The sequence below is a fragment of the Kogia breviceps genome, chromosome 4, assembly GCF_026419965.1.
Source record: "Kogia breviceps isolate mKogBre1 chromosome 4, mKogBre1 haplotype 1, whole genome shotgun sequence".
Taxonomy (NCBI): domain Eukaryota; kingdom Metazoa; phylum Chordata; class Mammalia; order Artiodactyla; family Physeteridae; genus Kogia; species Kogia breviceps.
Window position 1 is genome coordinate 102,244,841 of NC_081313.1, and position 12,010 is coordinate 102,256,850.

Below are 12,010 nucleotides of genomic sequence, written 5' to 3' on the forward strand. Positions count from 1 at the left end.
GCATATCTGGTTTGGTGTTTGACAGCTTAGGGAAATTTATTGTTATCGCTCCAGCTGTGGCTGCTGCTTGACGTGTTTAACAACATAGTTCTTGGTCCACAGTAACTTGTGGGTGTTATTACCTAGAAATGGATAGGACAAGAGATGCTTTTCATTAAAAATACATATGGAGATATAGAAATATTTAAATGGCATTCTAGGTATATAGGAGAAAGATTGTCTTATTTTCTGTTCATCTCTAATTTCTAAAGTGCATCCATAATACCAGAATTTGGGGCCACCTTAAGTCCCGCTGACTTCCTATAATGTCCCCTGAGGGACAGCTGGGGTTGTTAAAATACTGTGTGTGTTTTTAGAAAAGGACTAGCATAATTCTGTATCATCTTAATAGAAAGGTTTGCTTATTACTTTTGCAAGCGTTTTATTAATAGTGTGGTAACTCATATTGTAGACCTGGGGAAATCACATTCTTATGACTAACTGATGTAACCAGAGGTGGTTCGCAGCAATTAGACTTTCTAATATACTGACTTTCCTTAGGTTAATGAAATATTTATATGCCAGTGCCTGCATCAAATGAAAGCCTGGCTGGCTTCAGTCACTGTCTACTCAGTGTGGTCCTGGGCCAGCAGCAGCACCACCTGGGAGCCTGTTAGTAATGCAGACTCACAGGCCTGCCCCAGACCTAGTAATCAGAATCTGTCTGCTGGTGATTTATATGTACATTCAAGAACACTCCCCCAGGGGCTTCCCTGGTGGCGCAGTGGTTGAGAATCCGCCTGCCGATGCAGGGGTCACGGGTTCGTGCCCTGGTCCGGGAAGATCCCACATGCCGCGGAGCAACTAAGCCCGTGAGCCATGGCCGCTAGGCCTGCGCGTCCGGAGCCTGTGCTCCGCAACGGGAGAGGCCACAGCAGTGAGAGGCCCGCATACCACAAAAAAAAAAAAAAAAAAAAAAAAAAAAGAACACTCCCCCAGTACCCCAGTAGACCTTACTCTTAGTTTTCAGAAGGGATGAAGAAGGCAATTTGCTGCTCTTGAAGAATAATCAGAATCATTAAAGTAGCTTGCTCATCTGTGTAGACCAGCACTACCAAAAGAAATATAGTGTGAGTTCCATGTGTAGTTTTAAATTTACAGTCAGCACAATTTTTTAAAAAAGTAAAAAGAAACAAAATTAATTTTAATCATATATTTTATTTAAACCAATACATACAAAGTATTATTTCAGTGGGGAAGCAATGTGAAAAAATATTAATGAGATATTCTACATTTTTTCTTAATGTTTCATAATAAATATGCGCATATATACTTACAGCACATCTCAATTTGGACTAGCCGCATTTCAAGTGCTCAACAGCTACATGTAGTGGGTAGATGTCATATTGACAGAGCAATTGTAGATGATGATGTATCTACCATTCACTCCAGGGTGCACTTCAGTGCACTTCCTGGAGTCGTGTGCACATATTCCTTCCTTGATTTGTTTATTATTGGATGCCTACCATGCGTCAGACTTTGTGTTAGGTTGAAGGTAAGCAAAAGTAAGAGGCACTTATTTAAAAACATAATGACAGTATCACAAGATAAATACAATAGAAGAAATCTGTGTAAACTGCTATGGAAGCATGGAAGAAAGAGCATCAAACATTGTCCAGGGCAGGAAGACAGCATCAGGCTTAAAAACTTGCACTGTGGAGACAAATAGACCCATGCTTCAGGACTTACTTCAGTCCTCTGGCCTTTCACTAGGAGCTAATGACAAAAGGTTTTCATAGAGTTGTTACAAGGATAAAATGATAATTGGATATAAAGTGTCTGAAACATAGTATGCTCTATTGATACCATTATTAAAAGAAAGGTAAGGCTAAATTTGTGTGTTTATGGATAAGTGGAGTTCCACAGGTATATCCTTCAGGATCCACCAGTTATGAACATTTGATTTCTCTACTTTCTCTTTCTCTCTCTGTAAATGTATATATACATACACATGTATAGATCAATACTTTTATATACATATTCCGAAAATCACTGGAAAATAATAGTTTGTAGACATTAAGACCATTTATCCCTAAATATGTATGTATTTCCTGAGAATGAGAACATTTTCTTACATAATTAGGGGTGTAATTATCAAATTCCAGGAACTTTAAACACAACACTATTTTCTAATCTATAGTTCATGGTCCTTCATGGTCCAGGATTCAATCAAGTGACATATCTCTGTGATCTCCTGGAATCAAGAATACTTGCTCATCCCTCTTGTTTCCCACTAGCTATCCACCCTACATTTGGTAGTGTATATATGTCCATGCCACTCTCTCACTTCGTCACAGCTTACCCTTCCCCCTCCCCATATCCCCAAGTCCATGCTCTAGTAGGTCTGTGTTTTATTCCCGTCCTACCCCATGGCTCTTCATGACATTTTTTTTCTTAGATTCCATATATATGTGTTAGCATACAGTATTTGTTTTTCTCCTTCTGACTTACTTCACTCTGTATGACAGACTCCAGGTCCATCCACCTCACTACAAATAACTCAATTTTGTTTCTTTTTATGGCTGAGTAATATTCCATTGTATATATGAGCCACATCTTCTTTATCCATTCATCTGTTGATGGACACTTAGGTTGCTTCCATGTCCTGGCTATTGTAAATAGAGCTGCAATGGACATTTTGGTATGACTCTTTTTGAATTATGGTTTTCTCAGGGTATATGCCCAGTAGTGGGATGGCTGGGTCGTATGGTAGTTCTATTTGTAGTGTTTTAAGGAACCTCCATACTGTTCTCCATAGTGGCTGTATCAATTTACATTCCCACCAGCAGTGCAAGAGTGTTCCCTTTTCTCCACACCCTCTCCAGCATTTATTGTTCCTAGATTTTTTGATGATGGCCATTCTGACCAGTGTGAGATGATATCTCATTGTAGTTTTGATTTGCATTTCTCTAATGATTAATGATGTTGAGCATTCTTTCATGTGTTTGTTGGCAATTTGTATACCTTCTTTGAAGAAATGTCTATTTAGGTCTTCTGCCCATTTTTGGATTGGGTTGTTTGGTTTTTTGTTATTGAGCTGCATGAGTTGCTTGTAAATTTTGGAGGTTAATCCTTTGTCAGTTGCTTCATTTGCAAATATTTTCTCCCATTCTGAGGGTTGTCTTTTGGTCTTGTTTATGGTATCCTTTGCTGTGCAAAAGCTTTTAAGTTTCATTAGGTCCCATTTGTTTATTTTTGTTTTTATTTCCATATCTCTAGGAGGTGGGTCAAAAAGGATCTTGTTGTGATTTATGTCATAGAGTGTTCTGCCTATGTTGTCCTCTAAGAGTTTGATAGTGTCTGGCCTTACATTTCATTTAGGTCTTTAATCCATTTTGAGTTTATTTTTGTGTATGGTGTTAGGGAGTATTCTAATTTCATTATTTATATGTAGCTGCCCAGTTTTCCTAGCACTACTTATTAAAGAGGCTGTCTTTTCTCCACTGTATATCCCTCCCTCCTTTATCAAAGATAAGGTGACCATATGTGTGTGGGTTTATCTCTGGGCTTTCTATCCTGTTCCACTGATCTATATTTCTGTTTTTGTGCCAGTACCATACTGTCTGGATTACTGTGGCCTTGTAGTATAGTCTGAAGTCAGGGAGCCTGATTCCTCCAGCTCCGTTTTTCTTCCTCAAGATTGCTTTGGCTATTTGGGTTCTTTTGTGTTTCCATACAAATTGTGAAATTTTTTGTTCTAGTTCTGTAAAAAATGCCAGTGGTAGTTTGATAGGGATTGCAGTGAATCTGTAGATTGCTTTAGGTAGTAGAGTCATTTTCACAATGTTGACTCTGCCAATCTAAGGACATGGTATATCTCTCCATCTATTTGTATCATCTTTAATATCTTTCATCAGTGTCTTATAGTTTTCTGCATACAAGTCTTTTGTCTCCTTAGGTAGGTTTATTCCTAGATATTTTATTCTTTTTGTTGCAATGGTAAATGGGAAGTTTTCTTAATTTCACTCAGATTTTTCATCATTAGTGTACAAGAATCCCAGAGATTTCTGTGCATTAATTTTGTATCCTGCTACTTTACCAGATTCATTGATTAGCTCTAGTAGTTTTCTGGTAGCATCTTTAGGATTCTCTATGTATAGTATCATGTCATCTGCAAACAGTGACAGCTTTACTTCTTTTCCAATTTGTATTCCTTCTCTGATTGTGGTGGATAGGACTGACAAAAACTATGTTGAATGAGAGTGGCAAGAGTGGACATCTTTGTCTTGTTCCTGATCTTAGAGGAAATGGTTTCAGTTTTTTACCATTGAAAATGATGTTGGCTGTGGGTTTGTCATATGTAGCCTTTATTATGTTGAGGTAGGTTCCCTCTATACATTTTTCTGAAGAGTTTTTATGATAAATTGGTGTTGAATTTTTTCAAAAGCTGTTTCTGCATCTGTTCAGAGGATCATATGGTTTTTATTCCTTGATTCGTTAATGTGGTGTATCACACTGATTGATTTGCATATATTGAAGAATCCTTGCATCCCTGGGATAAAATCTCACTTGATCATGGTGTATGATCCTTTTAATGTGTTGTTGGGTTCTGTTTGCTAGTATTTTGTTCAGGATTTTTGCATCAATGTTTCATCAGTGATATTGGTCTATAATTTTCTTTTTTTGTGATATCTTTTCTGGTTTTGGTATCAGGGTGATGGTGGCTTCGTAGAATGAATTTGGGAGTGTTTCTCTGCAGTTTTTTGGAAGAGTTTGAGAAGGATCAGTGTTAGCTCTTCTCTAAATGTTTGATAGAATTCGCCAGTGAAGCCATTTGGTCTTGGGCTTTTGTTTGTTGGAAGATTTTTAATCACAGTGTCAATTTCATTACTTGTGATTGGTCTGTTCATATTCTCTATTTCTTCCTGGTTCAGTCTTGGAAAATTGTACCTTTCCAGGAATTTGTCCATTTCTTCGTGGTTGTCCATTTTATTGGCATACAGTTGCTTGTACTAGTCTCTTATAATCCCTTGTATTTCTGCGGTGTCAGTTGTGATTTCTCCTTGTTCATTTCTAACTTCATTGATTTGTGTCCTCTCCCTTTTTTTCTTGATGAGTCTGGCTAATGGTTTATCAAGTTTGTTTATCTTCTCGAAGAACCAGCTTTTAGTTTTATTGATTGCTATTGTTTTCTTTGTTTCTATTTCATTTATTTCTGTTCCGATCTTTATGATTTCTTTCCTTGTACTAACATTGGGTTTTCTTTGTTCTTTCTCTAGTTGTTTTTCAATTTTCTTAAATTTTCTGAGGCTTGATTTGTGACCCAAGATGTGATGTATCCTGGAGAATGTTCCATGTGCACTTGAGAAGGTGTATTCTGCCACTTTTGGGTGGAATGTTCTATAAATATAAATTCTAGGTAGTCTGTGGTGTCATTTAAAGCTTGTGTTTCCTTTTTTATTTTCTGTTTGGATGATCTATCCATTGGTGTAAGTGGGGTGTTAAAGTCCCCTGCTATTATTGTGTTACTGTTGATTTCCCCTTTTATGGCTGTTAGCATTTGCCTTATGTATTGAGGTGCTCTTATGTTGGGTGCATAAATATTTACAATTGTTATAGCTTCTCCTTGGATTGATCCCTTGATCATTATGTAGTGTTCTTCTTTGTCTCTTGTAATAGTCTTTCTTTTAAAGTCTATTTTGTCTGATATGAGAAGTGTTACTCCAGCTTTCTTTTGATTTCCATTTGCATGGAATATCTTTTTCCATCCCCTCACTTTGTCTGTATGTGTCCCTAGGTCTGAAGGGGGTCTCTTGTAGAAAACATATATATGGGTCTTGTTTTTGTATCCGTTCAGGCAGTCTCTGTCTTTTGGTTGGGGCATTTAATCCATTTATATTTAAGGTTCATATCAGTATGTATGTTCCTATTACCATTTTCTTGTTTTGGGTTTGTTTTTGTGGGTCTTTTTCTTCTCTTGTGTTTCCTGCCTAGAGAGGTTTCTTTAGCATTTGTTGTAAAGCTGGTTTGGTGGTGCTGAATTCTCTTAGCTTTTGCTTGTCTGAAAAGCTTTAGATTTCTCCATCAAATCTGAATGAGATCCTTGCTGGGTAGAGGAATCTTGGTTTTTCTCTTTCATCACTTCAAGTATATAGCCTGCCACTCCCTTCTGCCCTGAAGAGTTTCTGCTGAAAAATCAGCTGATAACCTTAGGGGGAGTCCTTTGTATGTTATTTTTTTGTTTTTCCCTGCTGCTTTTAATTTTTTTTCTTTGAATTTAATTTTTGTTTGATTAATATGTGTCTTGGTGTGTTTTTCCTAGGGTTTATCCTGTATAGGGCTCTCTGTGCTTCCTGGACTTTGGTGACTATTCCCTTTCCCATGTTAGGGAAGTTTTCCACTATAATCTCTTCAACTATTTTCTCAGACCCTTTCTTTTTCTCTTCTTCTTCTGGGACCCCTATAATTCAAATGTTGGTGTGTTTAGTATTGTCCCAGAGGTCTCTGAGATTGTCTTCAATTCTTTTCATTCTTTCTTTATTCTGCTCCCTGTCAGTTATTTCCACCATTTTGTCCTCCATCTCACTTATTCATTCTTCTGCCTCAGTTATTGATTCCTTCTGGTGTATTTTTCATTTCAGTTATTGTGTTGTTCATCTCTGTTTGTTTGATAAACATTTCTTTTGTTTTCTCAATCCATGCCTCCATTTTATTTCTGAGTTTCTGGATCATCGGATCATCTTTACTGTTATTACCCTGAATTCTTTTTCAGGTAGATTGCCTGTTTGTTTCCTCTTCATTTATTTGGTCTTATAGGTTTTTACTTTGCTCCTTCATCTGTGACATATGTTTTGCTGTGACATATGTTTTGCTGTCTTATTTTTTGTTTCTTTTTAATGAGTGGGATTGTGTTCCTGTCTTACTGGTTGTTTGGCCTGAGGCTTCCAACACTGGAGTTTGTAGGCCGTTGGGTAGACCTGGGTCTTGGTGCTGAGATGAGGACCGCTATGAGACCTCACTCCAGTGAATATTCCCTGGTGTCTGAGGTTCTCTGTTAGTCAGCAGTTCAGACTTGGAGCTCCCACTGCAGGAGCTTCCGCTTCACCCACAGGTCATGAACCAAGATCCTGCAAGCTGCATGGGGAGGCAAAGAAAAATAATAACAAAGTAAAATTAGACTAGGAAACTAACAGATATGTTAGAAAGAATATAAAAATACAGATGAATCAACAACCAGAAAAAGAGAAGGATGGAAAAGAAAAAAAATTTAGAAAGGGGGAAAAGGCCTTGGCTGTGGAGGGCAGGGCATAAGCAAGGGTGACATTTGGGCAGAGCCTATGCTTAGGACCCACAGGGCTGGAAAAGGCCCTGGGGACTGTGGGGGGTGGGATTCAAGCTCAACAGAACAGAAGGGGCCCACATGTGTGCTCCACATCTGGTCGCTCTCAGAGGGCAGGGGACCTCACCTGGGAGCCCAGCAGGCTTCCGGGGCTCGAGTGGGCAGGGGTAAACACCCTCCTCTCCTCTACTGGCCTCCCTCCTATGCCCCCAATGACCCAAACAGCCTGGAGGGGGCTTTGGAGGGCAGGGGACTGCCCTGCAAGCTCAGCAGGCTCCCTGGGCCTGAGTGGATGAGGAAATTGCCCTCTGCTCCTCCCAGAGGGCCGCTCCTGCCTGCGTCTTCTAATCTCCCTGGCCTCCCTCCTATGCCCCCAGGACCACAATAAGCTATCAGCTCATGCCTGTGAGAATGGCTATTATTATTACAAACCAGTAAATAACAAGTGTTGATGTGGAGAAAAGGGAACAAACAAGGGAACAAACCTTTGTGCACTGTTGGTGGTAGTATAAATTGACACAGCCACTATGGGAAACAGTATGGAGGTTCTAAAAAATTAAAAATAGAACTATTATATGACCCAGCAATTCCACTTCTGGGTATTTATCCAAAAATTGAAAACACTAACTTGAAAAGATACATGCAGTTCCATGTTCATTGCAACATTATTTACAACTGCCAAGACATGGAAACGACCTAAGTGTCCATCAATAGATGAAGGGAGAAAGAAGATGTGGTGTGTGTATATGTATGTGTATATATATATATATATATATATATATATATATATATATATATATATGTAATGCAATACTGTTAATCCATAAAAGAAGAAAATGTGCCATTTGTGACAATATGGATGGTCCTTGAAGGCATTATGCTAAAGTAAATCAGAGAAAGACAAATACTGTATGATCTCACTTATATGTGGGATCTCAAAAACAGTAACAGCAGGACAGGATCAAGATGGAAGAGGACTAGGATGTGGAGCTCACGTTCTCCCACGAAAACGTTAAAAATGCATCTACAAGTGGAACAATTTACATAACACCTACTGAACACCAGCAGAAGACCTCAGACTTCTGAAAGGGCAAAAAGTCCTCCATGTAATGGGGTAGGACAAAGGGAAAAAGAAAAAGCAGTTGGGATGCAGCCTGCACCCCAGGGAGAGAGCTGTGTAACTCTATGCCAATAAAATGAACAACCTGTAAGAAATGGAAAAATTCTTAGAAAGGTACAACCTTCCAAGACTGAACTAGGAAGAAATAGAAAATATGAACAGACCAATCACAAGTACTGAAATTGAAGCTGTGAGTTAAAAACTCCCAAAAGTCCAGGCAGGACCAGATGGCTTCACAGGGGAATTCTGTCAAACATTTAGAGAAGAGTTAATACTTATCCTTCTCAAAATATTCCAGAAAACTGCAGAATACGGAACATTCGAAGCTCATTCTATGAGGCCACCATCACTCTGATACCAAAACCAGACAAAGATATCACACATAAGAAAATTACAGGTCAATATCCCTGATGACAAAGACACCAAAATACTGAACAAAACACTAGCAAACTGAATCCAACAATACATTAAAAGGATCATACACCATGATCAAGTGGGATTTACCCCAAGGATACAAGGATTTTTCAATACCTGCAAATCGGTCAGTGTGATACAAGATATTAATAAACTGAATAAAAACCACATGATCATCTCAATAGATGCAAAAAAATATTTTGACAAAATGCAACACCCATTTATGATAAAAACTGCAGAAAGTGGGCATAGAGGGAACATACCTCAACATAATAAAGACAATACATGACAAACGGACAGCTAACAACATACTCAATGGTGAAATGCTGAAAGCATTCCCTCTAAGATCAGGAACATGACAAGCATGTCCATTATTGTCCCTTTTATTCAACATAGTTTTGGAAGTCCTAGCCACAGCATTCAGAGAAGAAAAAGAAATAAAAGGAATCTAAATTGGAAAAAGGTAAAACTGTCATTGTTTGTAAATGACATGATAATATACATACAAAATTCTAAATTTGCTACCAGAAAACTAGTAGAGCTCAATTTGGTAAAGTTGTAGGATACAAACTTTATACACAGAAATCTGTTGCATTTCTGTACACTAACAGCAAAAGATGATAAAGAGAAATGAAAGAAACAATTCCATTTACCATCACATCAAAAAGAATAAAATACCTAGGAATAAACCTAAGGAGACAAAAGACCTGTACTCCAAAAAGTATAAGATGCTGATGAAAGAAATCGAAGAAGACACAAATGGAGAGATATACCATGTTCTTAGATAGGGAGAATCAATATTGTCAAAATAACTATACTACCCAAGGCAATCTACAGATTCAGTGCAATCCCTATCAAATTACCAATGGCATTTTTCACAGAACTGGAACAAAAATTTTTTACAATTTGTATGGAAACACAAGAGACCCCGAATAACCAAAGCAATCTTGAGAAAGAAAAGCAGAGCTGGAGGAATCAGGATCCCTGACTTCAGACTATACTACAAAGCTACAGTAATCAAGACAGTATGGTACTGGCACAAAAAAGGAAATATAGATCAATAGAACAGGATAGAAAGCCTAGAGATAAACCCACACACATGTGGTCACCTTATTTTTGATAAAGGCGGCAAGTATATACAATGGAGAACAGAGAGCCTCTTTAGCATGTGTGCTGGGAAGACTGGACAGTTACACGTAAAAGAATGAAATTAGAAATTCTCTAACACCATATCCCAAAATAAACTAAAAGTGGATCCCAGAGCTAAATGTGAGACCCAAAACTATAAAACTCTTAGAGGAAAACACAGGCAGAACACTCTGATATAAATTGCAGCAATATTTGTTTTTTGATCCACCTCTTACAGTAATGAATATAAAAGCAAAAATAAACAAATGGGATGTAATTAAGCTCAAAATCTTCTACTCAGCAAGGAAAACAATAAACAAAATGAAAAGACAACCCACAGAATGTGAGAGAAAATTTCCAAACGAAGTGACTGATAAGGGATTAATCTCCTAAATCTACAAACAGCTCATAGCTCTATGTCAAAAAAACCCAATCAGTAAATGGGAAGAAGATCCAAATTGACATTTCTGCAAAGAAGACATACAGATGGCCAAAAAGCACATGAAAAGATGCTCAACATCACTATCAGAGAAATGCAAATCAAAACTACAATGAGGAATCAACTCACACCAGTCAGAATGGCCATCATCAAAATGTCTACAAACAGTAAATGAAGGAGAGGATGTGGAGAAACAGGAACCCTCCTACACTGTTGGTGGGAATGTAAATTGGTATAATCACTATGGAGAACAGTATGGTGGTTCCTTAAAAAACTAAAAAGAGAGTTACCATATAATCCAGCAATCCCACTCCTGGGCATATATCTGGAGAAAACCATGGTTTGAAAGGATACATGTACCCCAGTGTTCACTGCAGCCCTATTTACAAGAGCCAAGACATGAAAGCACCTTAATGTCCATCAACAGAGGAATGGAAAAAATAAGATGTGGTATACATGGAATATTACTGAGCCATAAAAAAGAGTGAAACAGTGCCATTTGCAGCAATGTGGATGGATCTAGAGATTATCATACCAAGTGAAGTAAGTCAGACAGAGAAAGACAAATATCATATGATATCACTTATATGCAGAATCTAAAAAAAAAAAAAAAAGATACAAATGAACTTATGTACAAAACAGAAACAGACTCACAGACTTCAAAAACAAATTTATGGTTACCAAAGGGGAAACATGGGTGGGGGTAGGGATAAGTCAAGAATTTGGGTTTAACACATACACTACTATTGTATAGCACATGGAACTCTACTCAATCTTCTGTTGATAACCTATATGAGAAAATAATCTGAAAAAGAATGGATATATGTGTAACTAAATCACTTTGTTGTTCACCTGAAACTAACACAACGTTGTAAATAAACTATACTCCAATAAAATAACAAAAACCAAGCTCTTAGATATAGAGGCTGGTAGTTGCCAGAGGTGGGGGGAATGAGTGAAGGGGGTCAAAACATACAGACTTCCTGTAGTAACATAAATAAGTCATGCGGATATAATGTATAGCATGGTGACTATAGTTAATAATACTATATTGCATATTTGAAAGTTGCTATGAGAATCTTAGAAGTTCTCATCACAGGAAAAAAAAAGTTTATAACTGTATGGTGACAGATGTTGACTTATTTGGGGGGCTCATTTCCCCATATATACAAATATGGAATCACTATGGTATATATCTGAAACTAATATAATGTAGGGTCAATTATACCTAAAAAAAATAGAAGGAGAAAATAGCTGCTGTGACAAATAAGCTATTACTCTCTAGGAAGATGACAATCACTGTAGCTCATTACTGAAGGTACAGCTTGCCTTGAATGAAGTATATACCTGGTTTGTTCTAGACTACACCACTATTTTGTTATGTGTCCTTTCATATGCCATTTAAGTTCTACCTTGGAATTAGTGCTTTTTGAGCTCCTAAACAGAAATGGTATTTTCCCATTTGAAAAGCTATTTTAGCAAACTATTTCAAAGTCCTTGAATAATAAGGAATAGATTTTTTAAATGTTAGTTTTATACAGGATTGTGGTTAGATCTTGCTCACAATGCAAAAGTCCCCTACATTAGATAG